This window comes from Tachypleus tridentatus, chromosome 2, assembly GCF_004210375.1.
Source record: "Tachypleus tridentatus isolate NWPU-2018 chromosome 2, ASM421037v1, whole genome shotgun sequence".
NCBI lineage: Eukaryota > Metazoa > Arthropoda > Merostomata > Xiphosura > Limulidae > Tachypleus > Tachypleus tridentatus.
Genome location: NC_134826.1, coordinates 102,165,455 through 102,178,755, shown reverse-complemented (window position 1 = coordinate 102,178,755; position 13,301 = coordinate 102,165,455). Strand labels below are relative to the sequence as shown.

General features: G+C 39.6%; 1 protein-coding gene across 16 annotated transcripts in view; it reads right to left on the bottom strand.

Annotated features, from left to right (window-relative positions):
• The window catches only part of LOC143244712 (nucleolysin TIAR-like), a 204,816-nt gene that overhangs the window by 85,107 nt on the left and 106,408 nt on the right, over positions 1-13,301 (bottom strand). The window contains exon 1 of one of the 16 annotated variants that reach the window (XM_076489856.1): positions 10,312-10,332. The exons of 14 other annotated variants lie outside the window; for them this stretch is intronic. The gene's annotated coding sequence lies outside the window, so the exon portion shown is untranslated. Of the gene's footprint in view, positions 1-5,064; positions 5,149-10,311; positions 10,333-13,301 lie in introns of those variants that run through there. One more of the 16 variants, XM_076489855.1, reaches the window with a different exon arrangement.

The window sequence follows — 13,301 nt, the reverse complement described above, 5'->3', positions numbered from 1 at the left end:
TAGATGAAAATAATGCTGAAAATAATAATATTGAAAATCGTGATAGTAAGCAAGCAAAATTGAGCGAAAAGCCAACGACTTGCACCCAGCAGCATGCGTGAATATCACAAAATCAATGACCGATGTATGATTTGGGTCACTCAAGGTGACGTGGATCTGTAAATCCAATGCCAAATTTTGGATGTGGGGGAAACGGGAGAACCTAGAGAAAACCCACTTCACTTCCCAGACAGCTACAAAGAGGAACTGGAGGTGAAATCTGGAATACAGTGTAAAGTTAGTACATATAAATACATTTTAAGCGTTACAAACGTGATAAGGAGACTGTTAGGTGCGCCATGTGCTTGGTGTAGCAGCTAATGTGGTAAACTGTTTCGTGAGAGAATTTCTTACTTTCGCCGATTTGTAGTATTTGACTGCAAGTTTGCGGATCCTGGTGTTTGTTTTAGATAATGCCTACAGGGAGTCCAAATATGATAGTGGGTGTATTTAGGTAAGCGACGAGCTATTCTAATCACACGGTATTGTAGGGATTCTAATTTGTTCAAGATATTATGTGACATGTTACATCTGACCATACAACCATATTCGATTAGCAAATGGTTAAAATGGATTCCGAAGAACACCTGGTGTGGGTGTCTCCGATCCGCCTTAAATATGTAATGCGTTGCTCGACTGATTTGCGAATACGACTGAAATGATCGGTCCAAATTAGTGTCCTATTGAAGGTTACGACCAAAAATTTAATTGTTTTCGTGAATTTAATAGTTGTATTGAGTAATTTTAACGTGAGTCTATTAATTTTTTACCTTTATTCTTATGGCGACGATATAATGCAATAGCCTGAGTTTTGTTGGGGTTTAATGTGACACACCACTGATTACACCATGCTAATACTTGGTTGACGCCACTGATTACACTATGCTGATACTTGGTTGACGCCACTGATTACACTATGCTGATATTTGGTTGACGCCACTGATTACACCGTGCTGATACGTGGTTGACGCCACTGATTACACCATGCTGATACTTGGTTGACGCCACTGATTACACTATGCTGATATTTGGTTGACGCCACTGATTACACCGTGCTGATACTTGGTTGACGCCACTGATTACACCATGCTGATACTTGGTTGACGCCACTGATTACACCATGCTGATACTTGGTTGACGCCACTGATTACACTATGCTGATACTTGGTTGACGCCACTGATTACACTATGCTGATACTTGGTTGACGCCACTGATTACACCATGCTGATACTTGGTTGACGCCACTGATTACACCATGCTGATACTTGGTTGACGCCACTGATTACACCGTGCTGATACTTGGTTGACGCTACTGATTACACCGTGCTGATACTTGGTTGACGCCACTGATTACACTATGCTGATATTTGGTTGACGCCACTGATTACACCGTGCTGATACTTGGTTGACGCTACTGATTACACCATGCTAATACTTGGTTGACGCCACTGATTACACTATGCTGATACTTGGTTGACGTCACTGATTACACCATGCTGATATTTAGTTGAGTGAAGCTTGAACCCGATTAACTGCGGCTGCGGTATCGCTTTACGTGCTCCAAATTGCCACGTCGTCTGCTTATTAAGACGGGTGTGTATATATATGTGTGCTTGGGGATCAGAATGTCATTAACGTATATAATGTAGAGTAATGGGCTCATGGCTGACCCCTGCTGGACGCCGGCCTTGAGTGCAAACGGATGTGAGAGTGCCCGATTCACACGTATTCTGGCCTGTCTGTTAAATAGGAAATTTGAGATCAACCGAATGACTGTATGTGGGATTTGTAGACTATGTAATTTGAATAGTAGTTCATTGTGTCAGACACTATCAAATGATTTTTAACATCTAAGAACGTAGCTACAGTCATGAGTTTGCGGTTGAAAGCTTGAAATACAGTTTCAGTGAATCGAACTGAATGGTCGCTGGTTTGCCTCTTGTGTCTGGTCGCATTTTGAATGTCGCCGATATATTGTTAGTTTCCAAGAAAAACAGTCTGCTAGCGATTATGTTTTCCATCAGTTTAACTGTGGAATTCAGGAGACATTATAATAGGTTGGTAGCTAGCAGGATTCTGTGAGTCAGTGCTTGGTTTCGGGATAACTATTATTATAGCCGATTTCCTGTGCTCAGGGAAATACCCTTGTTGATAATGATAAGTTGTTCAGGATTGTAAGGTAACGTACATGTGTGTCCAGGAGGTTTTTAAGAATGATGTTTTTGGTCTACGTCTGAGACAGTGTTCTTAAGTTTTGAAAAGCGTGATTTAACTTCAGCACATGATATAGAGCGAGATATATCGGCGTGGGTGTTAGCTGTAGCATTGTCAGATAGGTGTGCGAATTTGGGTTAGAATATTTTTTGGTTGTTTGCTTTGAAGTTATTGACTGTACGATAGTGATTAAGGTCGAAAGATGGAAGGTTTTGTGTCTGAAAAGCAGTATCGAGATATTGTGCAAATAGACTGGCTTTGTCTGAGTCTGTCGTGGTTGTTGAGCCGCGGTATTTAATGATAGAGTTGACTTGCATCTTAGAACTATTGCATATTGTTTTAAACTTTTTCCAGAACGCAGCTGGATCTCTTTTCTCTTTCATTAATTGAGATACAAAAATTTTTCCAGTTGATTTCTTGTTTTCTTTTAATGAGTGATTCGATAAGGTTGTTTTCTCTATTGATGAGAGTTTTAGGTGTCGGTCGCGCGCGGCAATGAACTGACGACGTAACCGCCTTCTCTGCTTGATATGCGAGTGTATTTCGGGTGTTAACTTCTACGACTTTAGTTCGCGTGATAGTTCCTTACGTGGGACTGATGCTGAGATCGCATTTTGTATGGAGGAGATAATATTGTTTGTTAGGTTGTTGATCGTGACTTCATTGAGACTATTGTATTCTTTTAGAATAGGTGCAGAATTAAGGTATGTGCGAAACTAGTCCTAGTCGGTATTAACGAAATCGAAAACTAAAGGTGGGGGTTAGCGATTTGCCAACTCCGGGTTGAATAATTTGAAGTAAATGGGGTCGTGATCACCTCCAATGTTGTGTAGTTATCTTGATTGTTATTATTGGATACACGTGCCAAGAGGTTCGGTGTGGAAATGGCTAGATAAAAAATGGCTATAGAGCCATCTAGATGTGTTGGTGTGCCATCATTAAGGACCGAGAGAAACGAAACCTTGGCAGAGGTTTAGTTTAGAGACAGAGAAGTCTGATGAATTCTCTCCCCAACAGGGGTGTTCAGGAACGTTGTAGTTCCTCTTCAACCCCGCTCATGGAAGATTGTTTACCTTTACGTGGGAGTTTTTCTGTATTTTAATTTGACTTGTTTTAAGGTGATGAAGTGAGGTGGGGCAGAATGAAAATGACAGGTGAGAAAGGAGAGTGAGACAGAGGTGACACAAGGGAAGTAGGCCAAGCCAGAGCCCGTAGTCCAGATAGCTGGACGGCAGACGAGACGAAACATTAACTCAAAAGGCTGGGCAAGGATGTTGCCTTGGCTGAGATCTAAAGATCCAATGCCTGAGATTTAGTTGTGGGGGAAAACAGCAGTGCCCCGAGAAAACCCACTTTCACGTCCAGGGCGCCGAATAATCTACCCTGATCATGCCCGGAAGTAGCTGGAAAGAAAAACAAGGTTATTAATACATATTGGAATTGAACACAATTGGCTTAAGGCGAAAATGTTGTAGTAGCTGGTTGGATGATGACTTGGAAAACTGCTTGCTGTGGTCTTATAAAGCAGGGAGGAACTTCAGGTTGAGCTTGCGTTCACATTTAATGCCCAGAGGTGATGAGGAAAAACAAGAGAGTGGGACTGAGTACACCAGTGTGTGTTATGCTATATTCTGGCAGTTGTTTTGGAATAAGGTTAATATTTCTGTGGAAATATTAATGCTCAGGGGCGCTCGAAGACTAAACAGTCCTCCTTCAACCCCGCACTTGGTAGAAGTTAAGAATTTTGACTACGTGGCTATTAATAATTTTGGGCTTAAAGGGCTGATGAGTTTAGCATGAATCTGTGTGCGAGTCTGGTAGGCGTAACAACTGACAAAGTGAAGGCATAGGTAATATTCGATGGAGGAAGTAAGAAGCAAATTGTCGGCATACTAGACAAAATATTAACTCAAACGGGCCGATTCAGGGCCGGGCATGGATTGATGGATCAAGTTGGCCCGGCTGAGATCTACAGGTCCAATGCTAAAGTTTTAGATGTGGGGGAAAATGGGAGTACCCCGAGAAAACCCACTTTCACTAGACGGGACTGAATAAAGCCCGCCTAGTCCCCTTATGATGAGCTGGTCCAGGAGATTGGGTTGAATCTGAAACGAGATTGAAAGTAGAATGGATTAGTGAAATGACAGATTACAAGTGTCGTGATGTATTGGGTTTGTTCTAGATAAAGTTAAATGGGATAAATTGAGGGTGGCTGCTATTTTCTTGAAATGGGAAGTTAGTGAGTTACGGTGAGTGGATTTGTTGTAGTATTTTCTTGCTAGCTTAATTAAACGTTTAGAAATTGATAGAATTTTTTTATGTATTTGGACATATCAGTGTGTGTGTAGGTGTTGTCAGTCTTTTATATTGTCCTGGAGGATTGTGGAGTGCGTATTATGATTGGTTGGATTATCACTGTTTCTAATTGGAGAAGAGATTTCCTGTAGATTCAACCAATGACAGTCATACGTATTCTCGCGTATGCTGGTAGACACAAATTGATTCCAGCAAATTCTGAATAGAAATACCTCGGTCATTTTTATCAGAGATTTCAACTCTAAGCATAGTAACTTTCTCTGCAACAAACCAAAGAGAAACGGGACTATCCTAAATAACTTCATTGAAGAAAGTGGCCTCTCGATCCATAGTGATGGCACATCAACATATACACATGTAGATGGCTCTCAAGACATTTTAGATCTAGCCATTTCCACACCGAATCTCTTGCCACATGTATCCAATAACAACAACCAAGATAACTACCATTTTTACTTTTATTCAGTAATGCCAATTTTATCATTAATACCTACCTCTCAAGTTACGCCGAACCTCTGAACAAGCGCGGGACTGAAGAGAAACAACAGTTTCTGAGCGCCCTTGGGTTGCCTCTCAGGTTTTGCCTTTGAGGTTTCAAGATCCAAAACGATTACCACGATAAATAGGAAAAAAGGACACACACTGATTTCCTTTTCGTGGCTCCCTTGACTAGTAGCTGAAGTGTTCACACGTGTGAATTCATCTCTGTCATGTTGCCTTTATCGCACAAGCTTCCTTCTACGCCAACATCATCAGTATCCCCGGTAATTCTTGACGGATTACCGACGGACTTCTCTCCTCGCCAGATTATTGCCTTCCATTTACCAGTACAAACCCAACGTCTCAGTTGATCCTAGAAAAACAAGAATCCTTTGTCAAAGAGATATACTACTGCAGCCTTCAACATTTCAGGACCACGCTTACCTATGTAAACCGTGGAATGCAAATATCAACGTCCAGTGCTCTCCCACCAAAACTTCCAGCAGCCTATACTCAGTATTCATTAAGAACGTTCATCTTTCTATAACTCCAGTCAAAATACAACATTCTCTGGAAATAACCACTTTCTCGATACTCCATGCAGTCCACAGAATCCACTCCAAGATCACAGACATACCAACTCATTTTGTAAAAGTCGTGACTCATCATAAATAGGTAGCTGATTATATACTAAACCACGGATGCACCCTACATTGTTTTCATGTTAGTGCCGAACGTCCCCAGCGTCGACCAACTATACCTCAACATGTCAAGTCTGTCAGCCAGAGTACCCTCGTCCAGTCATGTCAGCCAGAGTACCCTCGTCCAGTCATGTCAGCCAGAGTAACCCTCGTCCAGTCATGTCAGCCAGAGTAACCCTCGTCCAGTCATGTCAGCCAGAGTAACCCTCGTCCAGTCATGTCAGCCAGAGTAACCCTCGTCCAGTCATGTCAGCCAGAGTAACCCTCGTCCAGTCATGTCAGCCAGAGTACTCTCGTCCAGTCATGTCAGCCAGAGTACCCTCGTCCAGTCATGTCAGCCAGAGTACCCTCGTCCAGTCATGTCAGCCAGAGTACCCTCGTCCAGTCATGTCAGCCAGAGTACCCTCGTCCAGTCATGTCAGCCAGAGTACCCTCGTCCAGTCATGTCAGCCAGAGTAACCCTCGTCCAGTCATGTCAGCCAGAGTACCCTCGTCCAGTCATGTCAGCCAGAGTACCCTCGTCCAGTCATGTCAGCCAGAGTACCCTCGTCCAGTCATGTCAGCCAGAGTACCCTCGTCCAGTCATGTCAGCCAGAGTAACCCTCGTCCAGTCATGTCAGCCAGAGTAACCCTCGTCCAGTCATGTCAGCCAGAGTACCCTCGTCCAGTCATGTCAGCCAGAGTACCCTCGTCCAGTCATGTCAGCCAGAGTAACCCTCGTCCAGTCATGTCAGCCAGAGTACCCTCGTCCAGTCATGTCAGCCAGAGTACCCTCGTCCAGTCATGTCAGCCAGAGTACCCTCGTCCAGTCATGTCAGCCAGAGTAACCCTCGTCCAGTCATGTCAGCCAGAGTAACCCTCGTCCAGTCATGTCAGCCAGAGTAACCCTCGTCCAGTCATGTCAGCCAGAGTAACCCTCGTCCAGTCATGTCAGCCAGAGTAACCCTCGTCCAGTCATGTCAGCCAGAGTAACCCTCGTCCAGTCATGTCAGCCAGAGTAACCCTCGTCCAGTCATGTCAGCCAGAGTAACCCTCGTCCAGTCAGCTTTTCAACTCCATTTATGCTTATCATCTCCGCTGCCAGCAGCATATCTACACTAAGAAGAAAGACAAAGATACTCTCACCAAGGTTGACATTAATCTTCAACAGAGATCAAATCCGAAGAATACAGCCACATGCCAGACTCAACTCATGCACGTTAAGACCACAGACGCGTCAGTCTCAACAGACATCAACACCACGTTCAGTAAGAAGACACAAACCAGATTCGCAAGAAGACACAAATCATCCCAGATAAAAATAGAACGACTCATCGATACAGATAGAATCGATCGCTCAGTTTTATATCCACGAACAGTCTATCTATATCCTCCTGGTGCCTTAGATCGGTCTTATGATCCATCGTTGCTTTAATTTATATGTTTTGCCGTTGTGTGTGTGTGTGTGTGTGTGTTTATTTGTGTTTTTTTTTCCTTAAAGCTTTACTAACCATGATTTCTTTTCAACAACTTCCGGGCACGGTCAGGGTAGATTATTCGCCGCTCTGATCGTGAAAGTTGATTTTCTCGGGGTACTCTCGTTTTCCCCACAGCAGATTCTGAGTCTTTGGGATTTAGTTAGTTTAGTTAGGTATCACCATTAGATTCCATATAGGAACATAGGGCCGCAATCGCTTGCGGATTCTTCAACAAGTATTTAAGTGAGTAGGTTGATAGCCCACTGCACCGAGTCGTCCCTAATTTAGCAGTGTAAAACTAGAGGGAAGGCAGCTAGTCATCACCACCCACCGCCAACTCTTGGGCTACTCTTGTACCAACGAAAAGTGGGATTGACCGTAAAATTATAACGACCCTCGCGAACCCGCGACCCTCGGATTACGAGTCGCACGCCTTACGCGCTAGGCCATGCCAAGCCCTTGGGATTTAGACATCCCTATCCATTGTGTTGTTTTTTTTGGAGGGGAATCAGTGTTTAACCTCTTACAGACCACCAACGGACCTTTGTCACCAGTCTGCAGTATAATTTGGTACACTTAAAATTATTTCAATTTAGCTCTTAATCACTAGCCCAGCAAAATTTCACTTTATGAGTAGGGGCGAAGAGAAGGTCCCTTCTGAGCGCCCTCGAAAGCGTTAAATCGGAATACCTGCCACGAATTTGATTTGACACACTGTTTAGCATTACGAAGATTTTCATCCAGAGGTATCATAGCAAGTAGTCCTCCAAGTCACCATCCAACCAGCTACTTCCACATTCTTGCCTTAAGCCACATGTGTTCTATTCCAATATGTATTAATAACCTTGATTTTCTTTCCAGCTACTTCCAGGCACGGTCTGGGTAGATTATTCGGCGCCCAGGCCGTGAAAATGGGTTTTCTCGGGGTACTCCCGTTTCCCCCCCACACCAAAATCTCAGGCATTGGATCTTTAGATCCCAGCCAAGACAACATCCTTGCCCGGCCCCGAATCATGACTTCTCTGTCTCTAAATTAAACCCTTGCCAAGGTTTCGTTTCATTTCACACACACTGACCTGAAGACGAAAGGCGGAAGACTTTCAAAACGTCGTCCTCTACACTTGCGTCTCCACAACAGGCAGTTGCGGTTCATTCTACAAAGTTTCGTAATGAATACTCTGCCTAAACAATCTATAAAAGGACAAAACCTTTTGTATAAAATACTAATACTCCCCTCATTAGAACAGTGGCTCTCAAGATCACCTTGCCATTAAGGCCAAATATCATTCCCCATAGTAGGATTCATCTTTGAATGTCAACGTGAGGTCAGGTTACTTGATTATGTAAAATATTTTATTTTACAAGAAAATCACATATTACTGGCATAGACATGTACAGATCAAAGAATAAAAACAGTGTTTACATTTGATCTGATATATTTGGCTGATGTTGATTTCAGAAAAATATGACAAGTTATGAAAATACAAATTATATACAATTTCATGTGCAAATAAACTTGTAAGTTTTAACACTCCTACGAAAAGACGTTTCTAGTCCTGATTTCTCCAAGCCCGTTCCCCTGGCTGTGGTTTCGCTAGAAAGTAGATAGGGACAGTGGGAATCTCGTTAATCCATTCATTAATGGATTTAAATGGCAATTTCATTTAAATACAAAATTATTAGCCTAATATTAATAACCTTTCAAGTTGCTCTGGGGCCTATTAGGCCCCACTTTTCGTAGGAGTGCTAAGTGGGTCAACTTTATAAATATATATATTTAAATAATTAAAAACAATTCAGATTTGCCATTTTTCATTAACATTTCGTTAGTCTGACTTTGTCTAATCTGCGTACCATAATGTATGTCCAATATCTGCTGTATGGATTTGTGCGTTTTACTCTATTATATACATACCTATATTATCATGACAAGTACCTTTTCTTACCATAGAAACTTCAACATAGTTCAATTGGCCCTTTTACAACTTGTATAAATTTACAATTGTGCAGTAATTTAAGTCTATCAGCACTTATAACAGGAAATCAAACGATTAAGATATTAGTTCAATTTTCCCTCTATACCTTAAATACTTTTTCAGAAAACGACCATATGGGTAATGTATGCTACACAGTAACTTCACAAATCTTATAGACGTGATGAAGTAGAGAAACTCCAAGGACGCAGGCCTGACTTTTCAAACTGAATACAGTACACTACATTGGATCAGTTTCAATAACTCTGTAATAATATATCCATTTGTATCATAATCATATTTCCACTATTAATGTACAATTCATAGTTATATACTAGCTAAATTCTGCTATTTCATGTAAATATGCAACTACACAGTCGCCAAAGTGCAAAGCATCTACACATTTAACTGATATTTCGTACATAAAAGTAAACCTAGCAAAATAAAAAGGCGTGTATATACATACTTCAGTAAAATTAGGTTCACTCCATTATTATTACTTACAGTAACAATAATATTTTTGTTTGTTTAAGTAACACAAAATATTTTAGACCACTTGTAGTGCATACTGATTATTTGTTGTAATGACACTGGCAGCTCAAGGATTTTGGAGTGTAAGGGGCCGCCTGCAAAAATTTAACTTTCAATTAATTCTGAAAACGAGTCTATTGACAGTACTAGGTCTATTTGAATTGTTTCCCTTATAACCATACCATCACTGATTAGACTAGACTTGTTTAAATACACAAATTAACCCAAATTCCCCCTCTCATACATTAAGCCAAGTAGTATATTTAAAGAAACTCCTATCTTGACACTTAGAGATAGCATCAAAAGTTAATGCACACTAGTTGTAACTATATACAGTGTATGTTTTGGTGGCGTCTTTTTATAGCCTGACTCGCCAACAGGCAACACCAGAAGATCGTGGATGATTATTTCAACTTGTATGAGTATTTAATATTGTCAGCATTTCAAATAAACAGCTTCCAAAGTGTTATGCTGACTTGTGTAGGTGAAATGCTTTTCAAAAACGACTCGCATATATACTTTGAAACTAGATGTAAACATCCACGCCAGTTCGATATCGTCCACTAGAACTTATTACATTTAAAAAAGGCTTTACTTACTTGTAGAATGTGACAACCTCCAGTTTCGACTCTTGGTTACTGTATGTGTAATAGTAAAGATACAGCTCCTTGTTTTTTTCGTTCTTTCGGGTCGTAATTTAGAAGGGCGACTGCTATTTTCAGCCATTTTATATTGTCTGCCAGTTTGAGATTCAACACATAGCAATGGCGGCCGCATGCGTACATGCCCCTCTCTGATTTAAGTGTAGTAACTAGCAAATCTAGTGTTCTTTATATCTGTAACTAATGCACTCTTATTTAATTCTCTCCCTATATTTATCCATGGTGAGAATAAGTGAGTGTGAGAAAAGTTATGAAAGCAGAGAGACGTAAGATATATAGAACTAAACATCAATAATAGAGGCAATGAAGGTGCAATATCCTGACGACTTAGTTTAATCACATTATTTTTGTTTGTTTTAAATTAAGCACAAAACTATACAACGGGCCATCTGGGCTCTGCCAACACGGGTATCGAAACCTGGTTTCTAGCGTCGTAAGTCCGCAGACATACTGCTGTGCAACTGGGGGATATTATTCAAATTAATATAATTAAGATTGTTTATTAAAAAATCGTAATTTTATATTTCAATAATTAGATAAAGGAAGTTTCAGAAAGCATCTTTTTTTTTCTGAAAAAAAAACACATTTCACCGTACCTTAATTTTCCTTTATTTGCAGCAATTGGATACAAAAGCGTAAAGTATTAAGTTTTGAAATGTGTTCATAGTAAAAATAAATACCACTTTATTCTTCTCTGAATATAAAGCAATGAATACTTAAGGCAATTTTTTTTTGTTATTCAACTGACTAGTTCGGCAATTTCAACGATTTTTTGTAGCACTGGAAAGAAAGAACAATACATATAAAGCACAGTGAGTTACAGAGACTAACAGGAAAGTAATGAATTTCTCTCTCTCTCTATGTATATATATATATTACTAGAGAGCACTCCCACGTTCTCTCATTGTAGATGAAACTGTAAAGCTACTAAAGGGTGCTAGGAAACGCGAGGAAAATATTTCACCGTTTTACATTTCAGTTAAATTGACAAGAGCAATTATAATGTACAAATATTCGAAGTCTTTTTCTGATACCAGTTTGCGTAAAGAAAAAAATAATAATCATCATCCACTACCTCAACCCTAGATCTAATATTGTAACAATGAAGCGTATTAGTGCTGCTAGAATATTTCCACTTAGATCCATCACCATTATTTCCCTAAAAGCTTCTTGGCGGTGAAGTGTTCTTTAGCTCTCCAGTCTCATCAGCTTTACCGTTGCGAAAAAGAATTCATCAATAACTCCAAAATCCAATTTTAAGTGGTTGAAAATTCGGTATTGGATTTCAATTAAATACCGGTCAATTTCTTCAATCAGACACTTTCGGTACAAGGACAATTTCAAATTCAAAACAGAATCACAGTATTTCCTAAAACAATCCATTACATGAATGGAGCGAAATAAGAAAACTATACAATGCAATCCATGCTTCGAATAATTTCACTGTACGAAGTTTCAGATGTTCGTTCAATAAATCAATAATGTAGAAACCAATAATAAAATCTGATTAGGAAACAACCGGTCAAAAGTGCGCTTGAGCCCATTACGAATAAAATAATTATAAAAATTGCAATTAACAGAATAACAATCACATTTACACCATAATCCAGGAATATACACAACAACAATCGTGATTTTAAAACAAAAATTATGTTTACACCATAACGTATGAACAGACATTCCAATAATTATGGGATCAAAGAAAAATTACGTTTACATCATAACTCAGGAAGGGACGTTCACACAACTGGGACTTTAAATAACAACTTTCCAATTCTGGTGATGAGAATTACAACACTGTAGCATGACATTGACATCATCCACCATGAGACAAAAATTATTTCACTTTTGAATGACGATTTCGTAACCAGTATTCCAAGCGATCATGTACAGGTAGGTATTAAACCAAATGTGCAGGCAAATATGAAGTATCATATAACTATATGCGTAAATATTGCAAACTGAGAAAGATAAAAATTAGTTTACTGTTTAAACTTAGAACATTTGGTATGTAAGGAAAAAATACAAGAATTACCTAGCTGCACCACAGTTCCAAATGCAACATATCAGACATGCAAACTTTTTGCACTGCAGTATTTTTCCACAGTTTCTCTAAAAATTTATTGTAATATATTAAGAACTATCTTTCACATAAGTCACATCTCAAGATAACATCTTATATTTTATCAAGTTCCAATTAAAAAAGTTCATTCTAACATAGAAAAGTAGGACACAAGTCACATTTTGTCAATACTAATTTACAATATTTACCGATGTAACGTGAAAGTCAGCTACTACAAATGCTGAAGTGGATAAAGCGAAAGTCACCTACTATAAATGATATAGTGCGAATATTTAAAACCAGTTACCCCAGATACTTTAGTGCTTAAAATTAAAGCAAGCTGCTGATGCTGCAGTTTGTAAAGTAAAGACAGCTACTACAGATGTAGTGTGTAAAGTAAGAGATAGCTACTACAGATGTAGGGTGTAACGTAAAAGACAGCTACTACAGATGTCGTAGTGTATAAAGTAAAAGACACCTACTACAGATGTCGTATTGTATAAAGTAAAAGAGACGTACTATAGATGTTGTAGTGTGTAAAGTAAAAGAGAGCTACTATAGATGTTGTAGTGTGTAAAGTAAAAGAGAGCTACTATAGATGTTGTAGTGTGTAAAGTAAAAGAGAGCTACTATAGATGTAGTGTGTAAAGTGAAAGACAGCTACTATAGATGTTGTAGTGTGTAAAGTGAAAGTCTGTCATAGACGCTGTAGCGTGTAAAGTGATGTTATAAGTAATCTCTGGATTGTTCACCAAAAACAACTCAATATCCTAATTCTAACCACTCATTCTATAGTCCTATGAACTTTTACTAGTAGAAATCCGCAAAACATTTGTGGTTAAATTAATTTTTGTTTTGCAAAAGT